The following is a 15,068-nucleotide window of genomic DNA, read 5'->3' as shown; positions in this document are numbered from 1 at the left end:
CCACAGCAGAGCTGCTATATAGCTCCTCCCCTCACTGCCATATCCAGTCATTCTCTTGCAACTCTCAACAAAGATGGACGTAGTAAGAGGAGAGTGGTGTTTTATAGTTAGTTTTTTAACTTCAATCAAAAGTTTGTTATTTTTAAATGGTACCGGAGTGTACTGTTTTATCAAAGGCAGCATTAGAAGAAGAATCTGCCTGTGATTTCTATGATCTTAGCAGAAGTAACTAAGATCCATTGCCGTTCTCACATATTCTGAGGAGTGAGGTAACTTCAGAGGGGGAATGGCGTGCAGGTTTTCCTGCAATAAGGTATGTGCAGTTAACATATTTCTAGGGATGGAATTTGCTAGAAAAATGCTGCTGATACCGGATTAATGTAAGTTAAGCCTAAATGCAGTGATTTAATAGCGACTGGTATCAGGCTTATTAACAGAGATACATACTCTTATAAAAGTGTAATATAAAACGTTTGCTGGCATGTTAATCGTTTTTATATATGTTTGGTGACAAAACTTATTGGGGCCTAGTTTTTTCTCCACATGGCTGGCTTGGTTTTTTGCCTAGAAACAGTTTCCTGAGGCTTTCCACTGTTGTAATATGAGTGGGAGGGGCCTATTTTAGGCAGCTAAAATTACAGACAGAGACACTCAGATTCCTTCTGCATGATACAGGACATCTCTGAAGGGCTCAAAAAGCTTCAAAAGTCGTGTTTGAGGAGGGTAACAACCACAGTAGACCTGTAGCAGTTGTTGTGACTGTGTTTAAAAACGTTTTTGTCATTTATTATTCCGTTTTTGGTATTAAGGGGTTAATCATCCATTTGCAAGTGGGTGCAATGCTCTGCTAACTTGTTACATACATTGTAAAAATTTCGTTAGTATAACTGCCTTTTTTCACTGTTATTTCAAATTTTGCCAAAATTTGTTTCTCTTAAAGGCACAGTAACATTTTTTATATTGCTTGTTAACTTGGTTTAAAGTGTTTTCCAAGATTGCTAGTCTCATTGCTAGTCTGTACAAACATGTCTGACACAGAGGAAACTACTTGTTCATTATGTTTAAAAGCCATGGTGGAGCCCCATAGGAGAATGTGTACTAAATGTATTGATTTCACCTTAAACAGTAAAGATCAGTCTTTATCTATAAAAGAATTGTCACCAGAGGGGTCTGTCGAGGGGGAAGTTATGCCGACTAACTCTCCCCACGTGTCGGACCCTTTGCCTCCCGCTCAAGGGGCGCACGCTAATATGGCGCCAAGTACATCAGGGACGCCCATAGCGATTACTTTGCAGGACATGGCTGCAATCATGAATAATACCCTGTCACAGGTATTAGCCAGATTGCCTGAATTGAGAGGCAAGCGCGATAACTCTGGGGTTAGACGAGATACAGAGCGCGTAGATGCTGTAAGAGCCATGTCTGATACTGCGTCACAATATGCAGAACCTGAGGACGGAGAGCTTCAGTCTGTGGGTGGCGTCTCTGAATCGGGGAGACCTGATTCAGAGATTTCTAATTTTAAATTTAAGCTTGAGAACCTCCGTGTATTGCTTGGGGAGGTATTAGCTGCTCTGAATGACTGTGACACAATTGCAGTGCCAGAGAAATTGTGTAGACTGGATAAATACTATGCAGTGCCGGTGAGTACTGATGTTTTTCCAATACCTAAAAGGCTTACAGAAATTATTAGTAAGGAGTGGGATAGACCCGGTGTGCCCTTTTCCCCACCTCCTATATTTAGAAAAATGTTTCCTATAGATGCCACTACACGGGACTTATGGCAAACAGTCCCTAAGGTGGAGGGAGCAGTTTCTACTTTAGCAAAGCGTACCACTATCCCGGTTGAGTTGAGTTGTGCTTTTTCAGATCCAATGGATAAAAAATTAGAGGGTTACCTTAAGAAAATGTTTATTCAACAAGGTTTTATTTTGCAGCCCCTTGCATGCATTGCGCCTGTCACTGCTGCGGCGGCATTCTGGTTTGAGGCCCTGGAAGAGGCCATCCATACAGCTCCATTGACTGAAATTATTGACAAGCTTAAAACACTTAAGCTAGCTAACTCATTTGTTTCTGATGCCATTGTTCATTTGACTAAACTAACGACTAAGAATTCTGGATTCGCCATCCAGGCGCGTAGGGCACTATGGCTTAAATCCTGGTCAGCTGATGTGACTTCAAAGTCTAAATTACTCAACATTCCTTTCAAGGGGCAGACCTTATTTGGGCCTGGTTTGAAAGAAATTATTGCTGACATTACTGGAGGTAAGGGTCATACCCTTCCTCAGGACAGGGCCAAATCAAGGGCCAAACAGTCTAATTTTCGTGCCTTTTGAAATTTCAAGGCAGGTGCAGGAGCAACTCCCTCTGCTTCAAAACAAGAGGGAACTTTTGCTCAATCCAAGCAGGCCTGGAAACCTAACCAGTCCTGGAACAAGGGCAAGCAGGCCAGAAAGCCTGCTGCTGCCTCCAAGACAGCATGAAGGAGCGGCTCCCTATCCGACAACAGATCTAGTAGGGGGCAGACTCTCTCTCTTTGCCCAGGCGTGGGCAAGAGATGTTCAGGATCCCTGGGCGTTGGAGATCATATCTCAGGGATATCTTCTGGACTTCAAAGCTTCTCCTCCACAAGGGAGATTTCACCTTTCAAGATTATCTGCAAACCAGATAAAGAAAGAGGCATTCCTAAGCTGCGTGCAAGACCTCCTTGTAATGGGAGTGATCCATCCAGTTCCGCGGACGGAACAAGGACAGGGGTTTTATTCAAATCTGTTTGTGGTTCCCAAAAAAGAGGGAACCTTCAGACCAATTTTGGATCTAAAAATCCTAAACAAATTCCTCAGAGTTCCATCATTCAAGATGGAAACTATTCGAACCATTTTACCCATGATCCAAGAGGGTCAGTACATGACCACAGTGGACTTAAAGGATGCCTACCTTCACATTCCGATTCACAAGAATCATCATCGGTTCCTGAGGTTTGCCTTTCTAGACAGGCATTACCAGTTTGTAGCTCTTCCATTCGGGTTGGCTACAGCCCCAAGAATTTTTACAAAGGTTCTGGGCTCACTTCTGGCGGTTCTAAGACCGCGAGGCATAGCGGTGGCTCCTTACCTAGACGACATCCTGATACAGGCGTCAAGCTTTCAAATTGCCAAGTCTCATACAGAGATAGTTCTGGCATTTCTGAGGTCGCATGGGTGGAAAGTGAACGAAGAAAAGAGTTCTCTATCTCCTCTCACAAGGGTTTCCTTCCTAGGGACTCTGATAGATTCTATAGAAATGAAAATTTACCTGACGGAGTCCAGGTTATCAAAACTTCTAAATGCTTGCCGTGTTCTTCACTCCATTCCGCGCCCCATGGTGGCTCAGTGCATGGAAGTAATCGGCTTAATGGTAGCGGCGATGGACATAGTGCCATTTGCGCGCCTGCATCTCAGACCGCTGCAATTATGCATGCTCAGTCAGTGGAATGGGGATTACACAGATTTGTCCCCTCTACTAAATCTGGATCAGGAAACCAGAGATTCTCTTCTCTGGTGGTTATCTCGGGTCCATCTGTCCAAAGGTATGACCTTTCGCAGACCAGATTGGACCATTGTAACAACAGATGCCAGCCTTCTAGGTTGGGGTGCAGTCTGGAACTCCCTGAAGGCTCAGGGTTCATGGACTCAGGAGGAGAAACTCCTCCCAATAAATATTCTGGAGTTAAGAGCAATATTCAATGCTCTTCTAGCTTGGCCTCAGCAACACTGAGGTTCATCAGATTTCAGTCGGACAACATCACGACTGTGGCTTACATCAACCATCAAGGGGGAACCAGGAGTTCCATCCGGAGGTGTTTGCTCAATTGGTTCTCCATTGGGGCAAACCAGAACTGGATCTCATGGCGTCTCGCCAGAATGCCAAGCTTCCTTGTTACGGATCCAGGTCCAGGGACCCAGAAGCGGCACTGATAGATGCTCTAGCAGCGCCTTGGTTCTTCAACCTGGCTTATGTGTTTCCACCGTTTCCTCTGCTCCCTCATCTGATTGCCAAAATCAAACAGGAGAGAGCATCGGTGATATTGATAGTGCCTGCGTGGCCATGCAGGACCTGGTATGCAGACCTAGTGGACATGTCATCCTTTCCACCATGGACTCTGCCTCTGAGACAAGACCTTCTAATACAAGGTCCTTTCAATCATCTGAATCTACTTTCTCTGAGACTGACTGCATGGAGATTGAACGCTTGATCCTATCAAAGCGTGGCTTCTCCGAGTCAGTAATTGATACCTTAATACAGGCACGAAAGCCTGTCACCAGGAAAATTTACCACAAGATATGGCGTAAATATCTTCATTGGTGTGAATCCAAGAATTACTCATGGAGTAGGGTTAGGATTCCTAGGATATTGTCCTTCCTCCAAGAGGGTTTGGACAAAGGATTATCAGCTAGTTCTTTAAAGGGACAGATTTCTGTCTATTCTTTTACACAAGCGTCTGGCAGAAGTTCCAGACGTTCAGGTATTTTGTCAGGCTTTAGTTAGAATTAAGCCTGTGTGTAAACCTGTTGCTCCCCCATGGAGCTTAAACTTGGTTCTTAAAGTTCTTCAAGGGGTTCCGTTTGAACCCCTTCATTCTATTGATATCAAACTTCTATCATGGAAAGTTCTTTTTCTGATGGCTATTTCCTCGGCTCGAAGAGTCTCGGAGTTATCTGCCTTACATTGTGATTCTCCTTATCTGATTTTTCATTCAGATAAAGTAGTTCTGCGTACAAAACCTGGGTTTTTACCTAAGGTGGTTTCTAACAAGAATATCAATCAAGAGATTGTTGTTCCATCGTTATGTCCTAATCCTTCTTCAAAGAAGGAACGTCTTTTGCATAATCTAGACGTAGTCCGTGCCTTGAAGTTTTACTTGCAGGCTACTAAAGATTTTCAGGTCTAAATTTTAATTAAACTACAGTCACCACTGCACCCTATGGTTTCTCCTTTCTCGGCTTGTTTCGGTCGAATGACTGGATATGGCAGTGAGGGGAGGAGCTATATAACAGCTCTGATGTGGGTGATCCTCTTGCAACTTCCTGTTGGGAAGGAGAATATCCCACAAGTAATGGATGATCCGTGGACTGGATACACTACACGAGAAATAAATTTATCAGGTAAGCATAAATTATGTTTTTACTTCAGTCTGCTTTTCAGCAGGTTCCCTTTACGCCAAAGTATCGCTGTTCACACAGCTTATAAACTCAGCTAGGGTTAGTGCAGTGATTCATAACCATCCCAGGACAGACTGTTTCGTGGTTTTTGCCGCTCATCAGCTGGGAGAAGGTTAGAATCACTGCTGGGTGAAGTTGATTCCAGGCAGAATACAACAACATTTTAAATTAGGGGGAGATAAAAGGCGAGTTTAAAATCCTCCACTACACACAAAATATAGAAAAAATAACTCATTGTGTAGTTCATTAACAAATCTATGGTGCAATGCTGACTACGCCAAGCGTATTGCTCTCCGTATTCAGCGAGGTCTGTCGGACCTGATCCGACAGTGCGGATCCTATTGATAAATAGGGGCCAGTATCTCACAAAAGTGAGCACACCCCTCCCATTTTTGTAAATATTTTATTATATCTTTTCATGCGACAACACTGAAGGAATTACACTTTGCTACAATGTAAAGTAGTGAGTGTACAGCCTGTATAACAGTGTACATTTGCTGTCTCCTCAAAATAACTTAAAACACAGCCATTAATGTCTAAACCGTTGGCAACAAAAGTGAGTACACCCCTAAGTGGAAATGTCCAAATTGGGCCCAAAGTGTCAATATTTTGTGTGGCCACCATTATTCTCCAGCACTGCCTTAACCCTCTTGGGCATGGAGTTCACCAGAGCTTCACAGGTTGCCACTGTAGTCCTCTTCCACTCCTCCATGACGACATCACGGAGCTGGTGGATGTTAGAGACCTTGCGCTCCCCCACCTTCCGTTTGAGGCTGCCCACAGATGCTCAATAGGGTTTAGGTCTGGAGACATGCTTGGCCAGTCCATCACCTTTACCCTCAGCTTCTTTAGCAAGGCAGTTGTCGTCTTGGAGGTGTGTTTGGGGTCGTTATCATGTTGGAATACTGCCCTACGGCCCAGTCTCCGAAGGGAGGGGATCATGCTCTGCTTCAGTATGTTACAGTACATGTTAGCATTCATGGTTCCCTCAATGAACTGTAGCTCCCCAGTGCCAGCAGCACTCATGCAGGCCCAGACTATAACACTCCCACCACCATACTTGACTGTAGGCAAGACACACTTGTCTTTGTACTCCTCACCTGGTTGCCGCCACACCGCTTGACACCATCTGAACCAAATAAGTTTATCTTGGTCTCATCGGACCACAGGACATGGTTCCAGTAATCCATGTCCTTAGTCTGCTTGTCTTCAACAAACTGTTTGTGGGCTTTCTTGTGCATCATCTTTAGAAGAGGCTTCCTTCTGGGACGACAGCCATGCAGACCAATTTGATGCAGTGTGCGGCGTATGGTCTGAGCACTGACAGGCTGACCCCCCACCCCTTCAACCTCTGCTGCAATGCTGGCAGCACTCATATGTATATATTTCCCAAAGACAACCTCTGGAAATGATGCTGAGCACGTGCACTCAACTTCTTTGCTCGACCATGGCGAGGCCTGTTCTGAGTGGAACCTGTCTTGTAAAACCGCTGTATGGTCTTGCCCACCGTGCTGCAGCTCAGTTTCAGGGTCTTGGCAATCTTCTTATAGCCTAGGCCATCTTTATGTAGAGCAACAATTCTTTTTTTCAGATCCTCAGAGAGTTCTTTACCATTCAGATCCTCAGAGAGTTCTTTACCATGAGGTGCCATGTTGAACTTCCAGTGACCAGTATGAGAGAGTGTGAGAGCGATAACACCAAATTTAACACACCTGCTCCCCATTCACACCTGAGACCTTGTAACACTAATGAGTCACATAACACTGGGGAGGGAAAATGGCTAATTTGGCCCAATTTGGACATTTCCACTTAGGGGTGTACTCACTTTTGTTGCCAACGGTTTAGACATTAATGGCTGTATGTTGAGTTATTTTGAGGGGACAGCAAATTTACACTGTTATACAGGCTGTACACTCACTACTTTACATTGTAGCAAAGTGTAATTTCTTCAGTGTTGTCACATGAAAAGAGATAACAAAATATTTCTAAAAATGAGAGGGGTGTACTCATTTTTGTGAGATACTGTATATAGACATGTATACATATACATATTTATATATATATATATATATATATATATATATATATATAAATATTTATGCACACACACACACTGGAGCCCTTTTTAGTCAAACACCTTGATATGTACCGTATCTCTTTTTTAACCCTTTTAAACCCTTTTTTCTTTCAATATAAAATAAATCTTTCTTTTTTTATTTAAAAAAAAATAATTAAGCCGTACACTTACTTCTGGTCTCAGGTCACACTATTCACACTAATTCTGGCCTTTTGCCTGAGTCTAACACATAAATGTCAACTTTTAATATCAGCGATATTTAAAAAGGTTGCGATATACATTGAAAGTAATGGGTGCGCTAGAGTGATGCCGGCTGCGATAAACCTTCTCTGGTAAATGTATTGTACCATGCACTTGTAATATCTAGTGTTTCTGCCTATTGCGTGTGTGTAATTTGGGTCATAATGTCTTGGTTATTGATAACTCCAGTAGTACATTGGAAAGCTGCTAGACTTATAGGGGCCGATTTATTAACTGTTGGCCCGACATGATCCGCTCAGCGGATCCGACAGACATAGCTGAATGCAGACAGCATACTCTATCTGCATTTAACATTGCACAAGCAGTTCTTGTGAACTGCTTGTGCAATGCCACCTCCTGCAGATTCACGGCCAATCGGGCACTAGCAGGGGGTGTCAATCAGCCCTATCATATAGGATCGGGCGAATTGCTGTCCGCAGCCTGTAGGCAGTGGACCAGTTAAGGAACCGCTGCTTCTTAACTGCTGTTTTGCATGGAAACATGGGGATCAGGGGCCATTTGGCCCTTGATAATTCGGCCCCATAATGATAGTGACCAGATTTTAAATCCTGATCAGGTTCTGTCAGTTTTCCTCTTAAACTTTAAATTATTTCTGTCACCAGTCATAATGAAATACCCCAAATCTCACAATATATACATAAGTCAAGTAAAGTAATTATTTATGATATCTATCTTGCGTAAAAATGTTATCAATACAATTCAGCTAAGCTTCCTTTTTATTTTAATTATATATTAAAGGACCAGTAAATACAGTAGATTTGCATAATCAACAAATGCATGATAAAAAGACAATGCAATAGCTATTAGTCTGAACTTCCAATGAGTAGTAGATTTTTTTATGACAAATTTTAGTTATGTCTCACTCCTCCTGTACCATGTGACAGTCATCAGCCAATCACAAAGGCATATACGTTTATTCTGTGAAGTCTTGCACATGCTCTGTAGGAGCTGGTGGCTCAAAAAAGTGTAAATATAAAAAGACTTTGTACATTTTGTTATTAGAAGCAAATTGGAAATTTGTTTAAAATTGTATGCTCCATCTAAATCATGAAAGTTTAATTTTGACTTGAGTATCCCTTTAAGAGTACTTTAAGCAAGCATATGAAAATGAATAGGAAATACTGTTTTAGGGATAAAGGGGATTGCTGTGTTTAATTTTTTTCTCAAACATAAGAAACAAATGGCTTTGTTTTTTATATTATTTAGAAATAAAATTCTTCAGCAGCTTGTGACATCTACTGTATATTCTTTTCTATCAATATTCATAACTTCTAGACTTTTCTTATTTGAGTGAGAACCTAAACTTTGTCTTTAGAAAAACATTTCCATTATTCCACATTAATAAAAAACTACCGGCCAGATTACGAGTTTTGCAGTAAGAGGGGTGCGTTGCTAACTTGCACGTTATTGTCATCGCTCACTTCCCTACAGCGCTGGTATTACAGGTTTTTACAAACCCGGCATTAAAAGGCAAGAAGTGAGCGTAGAGCAAAATTGTGCTCCATACCGCACTTCAATACCAGCGCTGCTTAAGTCAGCGGTGAGCTGGTTTTACATGCTCGTGCATGATTTCCCCATAGACATCAATGGGGAGAGCCGGCTGAGAAAAAGTCTAACACCTGCAATAAAGCAGCGTAAAGCTCCGTAACGCAGCCCCATTGATTCCTATGGGGAAACAAATTTTATGTTTACACCTAACACCCTAACATGAACCCAGAGTCTAAACAACCCTAATCTTACACTTATTAACCCCTAATTATATTTAAGTTAGGGGGTGTTAGGGTTAGGGATAGACATAGATTTAGGGGTTATTAAATTTAGTATAGTGGCGGCAACGTTGGGGGCGGCAGATCAGGGGTTAATAAATGTAGATAGGTGGCGGCGATGTTAGGGACAGCAGATTAGGGGTTAATAATATTTAACTAATGTTTGTGAGGCGGGAGTATGGCGGTTTAGGGGTTAATAAATTTATTATAGTGGCGGCAACTTTGGGGTGGCAGATTAGGGGTTAATAAATGTAGGTAGGTTGCAGCGATGTTAGGGGCGGCAGATTAGGGGTTAATAATATTTAACTAGTGTTTTGTGAGGCGGGAGTATGGCGGTTTAGGGGTTAATATGTTTATTATAGTGGCAGCGATGTCCGGAGCGGCAGATTAGGGGTTAATAATTTTATTATAGTGTTTGCGATGCGGGAGGACCTCGGTTTAGTGGTTAATAGGTAGTTTATGGGTGTACTTTTTAGCACTTTAGTTATGAGTTTTATGCTACGGCTTTCTACCGTAAAACTCATAACTACTGACTTTAAAATGCGGTACAAATCTTGCGGGATAGGCTGTACCGCTTACTTTTTTTGGCCTCCCAGGACAAGCTCGTAATACCGGCGCTATGGAAGTCGCATAGAAAAAAGACTATATGCAATTTGCGTAAGTTGATTTGCGGTAAGGCCAAAAAAGTGTGCGGTGTCCCTAAATCTGCAAGACTCATAATACCAGCGGTAGTAAAAAAGCAGCGTTATGAGGCTTAACGCTGCTTTTTTACTCATAACGCAAGACTCGTAATCTAGCCGTACATTTGCCAAATTCTTATGGACAAGCATGTATCTGACCTCATTATGATTTGTTCTTACATAACTTGTTTCCGTGTTTTCAAATTGAGGGCCATTCCAATGCATTCGAAAACCACCCACTTGTCCTGAGTTTGGGCTGGGTTAACATCCCTTATACCTTAAATGGGGACAGTTTAGGGTTGCCACCTATCCGGGACAGTTCAGCTTTCCATTTGTGTGTCCGAGTTTGAAGCTGAGTCAGAACCAGACATGCAAATGTCTGGGTTTGGTGGGAAACAGTCACAAACAAAAAAAGTATCATTATGCATTTGCAACATACTGCACATGTCTACAGTTATTTTTCTCTTGTGTGTGTGTCTGAGTGTGGGAGTGTGTCTTTGTGAGTGTCTGTGTGTGTAAGTATCTTTGTGTGTGAGAGTGTGTGTCTTTGTGTTTGTCAGTGTATTTCTGTGTGTGTGAGTCTGTGTGTGAAAGAGTGTATTTGTGTGTATGTGAGAGGGAGAATGAGAGTGTTTGTTAGTGTGAGAGAGAGAATGTGTGTGTGTGAGAGCATTAGTGTCTTTATGAGTGTGTGTGTGTCTTTGCGTGTATGAGAGAGAGAGAATGTGTGTGTGAGAGAGTGTGTATGAGTGTGTTAGTGTGTGAGTGTGTGTGTGTCTAAAGGTTTGTGAGAGAGTGTGTGTGTGAGATAGAGAGTGTGTGAGTGTGAATATCTATGTGAGAGTTTGTGTTTATGTACTATTATACATAGACTGAGATTACAAGTTGTGCAGTATAGCCGTAGCATTCACACCGTGCGAAATGAGGTAGTACCGCAATTTCCATACTTCCGGCATTACAAGTCACACTAAAACTTTCTTTTGTCGGGCGGTAAGCCGCATACCGCACACAAACCAAGTTCCGACTTGGCGTGCGCGTGCAACTTATTACCCCATAGAGCTCAATGGAGAAAAAATGTTGGAAAAAAAAACTATCACCTGCGATTGCGAAATAAAGATCGCATTAATGCATTCCCCATTAAAGTCTATGGAGAAAAGAAAGTTATGTAAAAACCTAACACCCTAACATAAGCCCCTAGTCTAATAACCCCTAAACTGCCGCCTCCCACATCGGCAACACTAAATAAAGCTATTAACCCCTAAACCGCCGCCCCCCACATCGCCAACACTAAATAAAGCTATAAACCCCTAAACCACTATCCCCTCACATTGTAACTACCTAAATAAACCTCTTAACCCCTAATCCGCCATCCATCCGCATCGCTTACATCTAATCAACCTATTAAACCCTAAACCGCTGTCCCCCCCACATTGCGACAAACTAAATTAACTATTAACCCTAAACACCCCTAAGTTTAAATTAAAGTTACAATAGAACTACCTTAAAATAAAAACTTACCCGTGAAAAAAAAAACCTAAGCTTAAACTATAACAAAACCTAATATTACTATTTAAAAAAAAAAAATAAGGTGGGGGAACTTCAGGGTGGCGGCCATGACTGGTCGCAACTTTGAGTGCTGCTACAGCTCTGATGAGTTAGCTTAATATAATTACTTTCCAAGATGCCACCTGATTTGGAATTCTACATAAATTACATAAGCTAATCATCCTCTATCTACTGATATTAAATTCACTTCACTAGCTGCCAGCAACAGAGTACTGGAGCTTTCGTCGAGGTTACGGTCTCATACCAACCCCCCAGCAGAGCACCTATGGGCCTCTGCTGTATCACAACGCCAAGAGTGCGTTGCACTGCCTTCTCAATTGTAAGCTGCACAATATACACTAAAAGTTCTGACAGAGTTACCAGCATTGACGCTACCTTATCTCTGCTAAATAGTACCACGGAGGGTATTTACGTAGCACTGAAGACAATACTCAAGGACTTTGAAGCAAAATTCTGTGAATGGATCGATAGGCTCAACACCCACCAAGAATCAAGTCCCCAGACAAGTTACTTGAGTGCAAACAGATGGGACCGCATTGCAATGCTCTCAGGCGAGGATAATGAGACCATTTGCGATGATCCTTCCGTTGGGGACAAATACAGAGAACCGGAGCTACAGGGGACAACTACCGAGGAGCAGAACCCGACCTTCCAGCCACAGCGGACCACAGGGAAAGGTGATGCAATGTGTGCTCTTCCTACTATTGCCCGTGGAAGAGAGGCCGGCCTCCTTGGACAGGTACTGATCAATTGCGAGGAGCGAGCGGCTGGGGTCTTGTCTGTTATTCCCCAAGAACTATCAAGATACCCTAACATCAAGCTTTTCCTTTTATGCAAAACCCAATGCAGCTTAAGCCTGTCAGCAGATATTTATATAACTGTTTCTACCCACTATATAAATTGTCATGGTAGATATTATCTTTAAACGTCTACTTGTTTTCTCGGATGTCTTTATGTTTTTCCTTAAGCATGTTTCATAGACGCGAGCATCAGTGCCTCAGGGTATTTCCTTGATCCCTGAGAGTTCTACCAATTTAGTTAGGGGGTCAATGAATAGCAAGTCGAAATTTATGTAGAAAAGATATATGCTGATCTCAAAGTATGTTTGCAGATGCTTGCTCATAACATTCTATGGATATTCACCTCCTACAGGGGACAGCACTTGTACTAAAGATCTGGCGGACACAGGTGGCCCTTCAGTTCATAGTTTGATAATACTGGTCCCTAGTGTATGACAGTTTACTCTCCATAGTTAGTCATCCAATTTTATTTGGCAGAGGTTCTGTTTATTTTCACTATTTCTGTTTGTTGGTTCAATTTTACTTATATAGTGTGCACTAGTTATGTACTCCTAATCCATGATGTCGAGGATAACACCCTTCCTTTGTCAGAGCTATACTAATCAATAACCTGTACAATTTACTCATCACAGTGTTTCTACAATCTTACTTTATTATACATATCCCTCTAGAGTTCTATTATGCAAGATGACTCCCAAGAGTGGCCAATTATGTTTTCTGAGAGAATTTAAAACTCTTAACTACAATTAAATTAAAAAAAAACATAGAAGTCCGCCTATGGTGAATTTTAGTATATCAGACACTACTTTATGTATATGCAATCCTGTAAGTATTTGTTTATCACTTTGTAAATCTTTATCTCGAGTGACGTGCTTCTATGCGCTGTATAAATCCAGCAGATGTAACTGTACCTTTGTCTGTCATGTAATCACTTTTGACCTCAATAAAAGCATTGTAAATAAAAAAAAATAAGATACCAAAAATAAAAAACCTAAATTACAAAAACTTTAAAAATCCTAACACTACGAAAAAAAACAAAAAACCTAACATTGCAAAAAATAACAAACTCTAAAATTACACAAAATAACAAAATCTAATATTTCATAAAATAACAAACAAAATTAACTAAAATAAAAAAAAGATATTCCTAATCTAATACCCCGTTTAAAATAAAAAGCCACCCCAAAATAACAAAAACCCCTAATCTATAAAAGAACTACCAATAGCCCTTAAATAACCTTTTGTAGGGCATTGCTTTAAAGATACTAGCTCTTCTACCCAACAAAAACTACAAGGTCCACCCCACCCCCAACCCCCCAAAACAGAAATTCCTAACTAAAAAAACCCTAATCTGCCCATTGCCATGAAAAGGGCATTTGTATAGGCATTCTGCTCTTTTACAGCCCATTAAAATAAAAAAAACTACACTATAAAAAAAGCCACCAATTTAAAAAAAAAAAAAAAATACCAATCACTAACCCCAAAATCAGTACTCACCATTCCATCCAGCGCAGAACCATATTCAATCTTTATCCTGGTGGAGCAGTCATCCATCTGACACGGAGGTCCTCTTTGAGCGATCGTGCGCCGCACACTGAAGCTTGAATGCAAGGTACCCCTTTTATGTTGAGATATTCTTGCATTCCTTTTGACTGAAAATTTCAAATCAGCCAATAGGATGAGAGCTGCTTACATCCTATTGGCTGATTTGACTTTGATCAGATCACCCAATAGGATGTAAAACAGTCTAAACAAAGAAAAAAAAGTATAAATCATTGGGTGCCACCATGTTGTAACCTAGGTTTCCTTCTCTGCTAAGACCCATTAGGAACATTTATAAATGGTTCAGTAGTGTGTGCAGCCAATGTATGTGTAGAATATAGTAGCATTAAAGGGACAATCTAGTCCAAAATAAACTTTCATGATTCAGATAGAGAATGTAATTTTAAACAATTTTCCAATTTACTTTTATCACCAATTTTGCTTTGTTCTCTTGGTATTATTAGTTGAAAGCTAAACATAGAAGGTTCATATGCTAATTTCTAAGCCCTTGAAGCCTGCCTCTTCTCTCAGGGCATTTTGATAGTTTTTCACCACCTAGAGGGTGTTAGTTCATGTGTGTCATATAGATAACACTGTGCTCACGCACGTGGAGTTCAGGTGAGCCAGCTCTGATTGGCTAAAATGCAAGTCTGTCAAAAGAACTGAAATAAGGGGGCAGTTTGCAGAGGCTTAGATACAAGGTAATCACAGAGGTAAAAACTGTGTTGGTTGTGCAAAACTAGGGAATGGGTAAAAAAGGGATTATCTATATTTAAAAAAAAAAAAAAAATATGGTGTACTGTCTCTTTAAGTCAGCTGCATCTTCATTTTTAACAGGAATGGGAAAGCCCACAATTTTCAGAATTAAATTACAGGGAAGAGGTAAAATAAATAAGGAAATAATATTGCAAATATTACATATAATTAACATTTAATATTACAATCTCAAAGTGTTGATGTCCCTTTAATGGTTAAAGTGACAGTGCATGCCCATGAGGGAAAATCATCATAGAATGGATAATTTACAAAAGAAACAAATGATCGGATTAAAAAATAAAACCACTCGTCAGACAGTTATATAATTGTTTGGGTTTTATACATCAATATACCACAAAAGTGGGGGATTATTGACAAAAATAAGTCAATTCAACTTTCGTAGCCATTGCTAATCACTA

The sequence above is a fragment of the Bombina bombina genome, chromosome 5 (genome assembly GCF_027579735.1).
Source record: "Bombina bombina isolate aBomBom1 chromosome 5, aBomBom1.pri, whole genome shotgun sequence".
Lineage (NCBI taxonomy): Eukaryota > Metazoa > Chordata > Amphibia > Anura > Bombinatoridae > Bombina > Bombina bombina.
The sequence above is the reverse complement of the archived record's forward strand: the minus strand, read 5'-3'. Positions refer to the sequence as shown.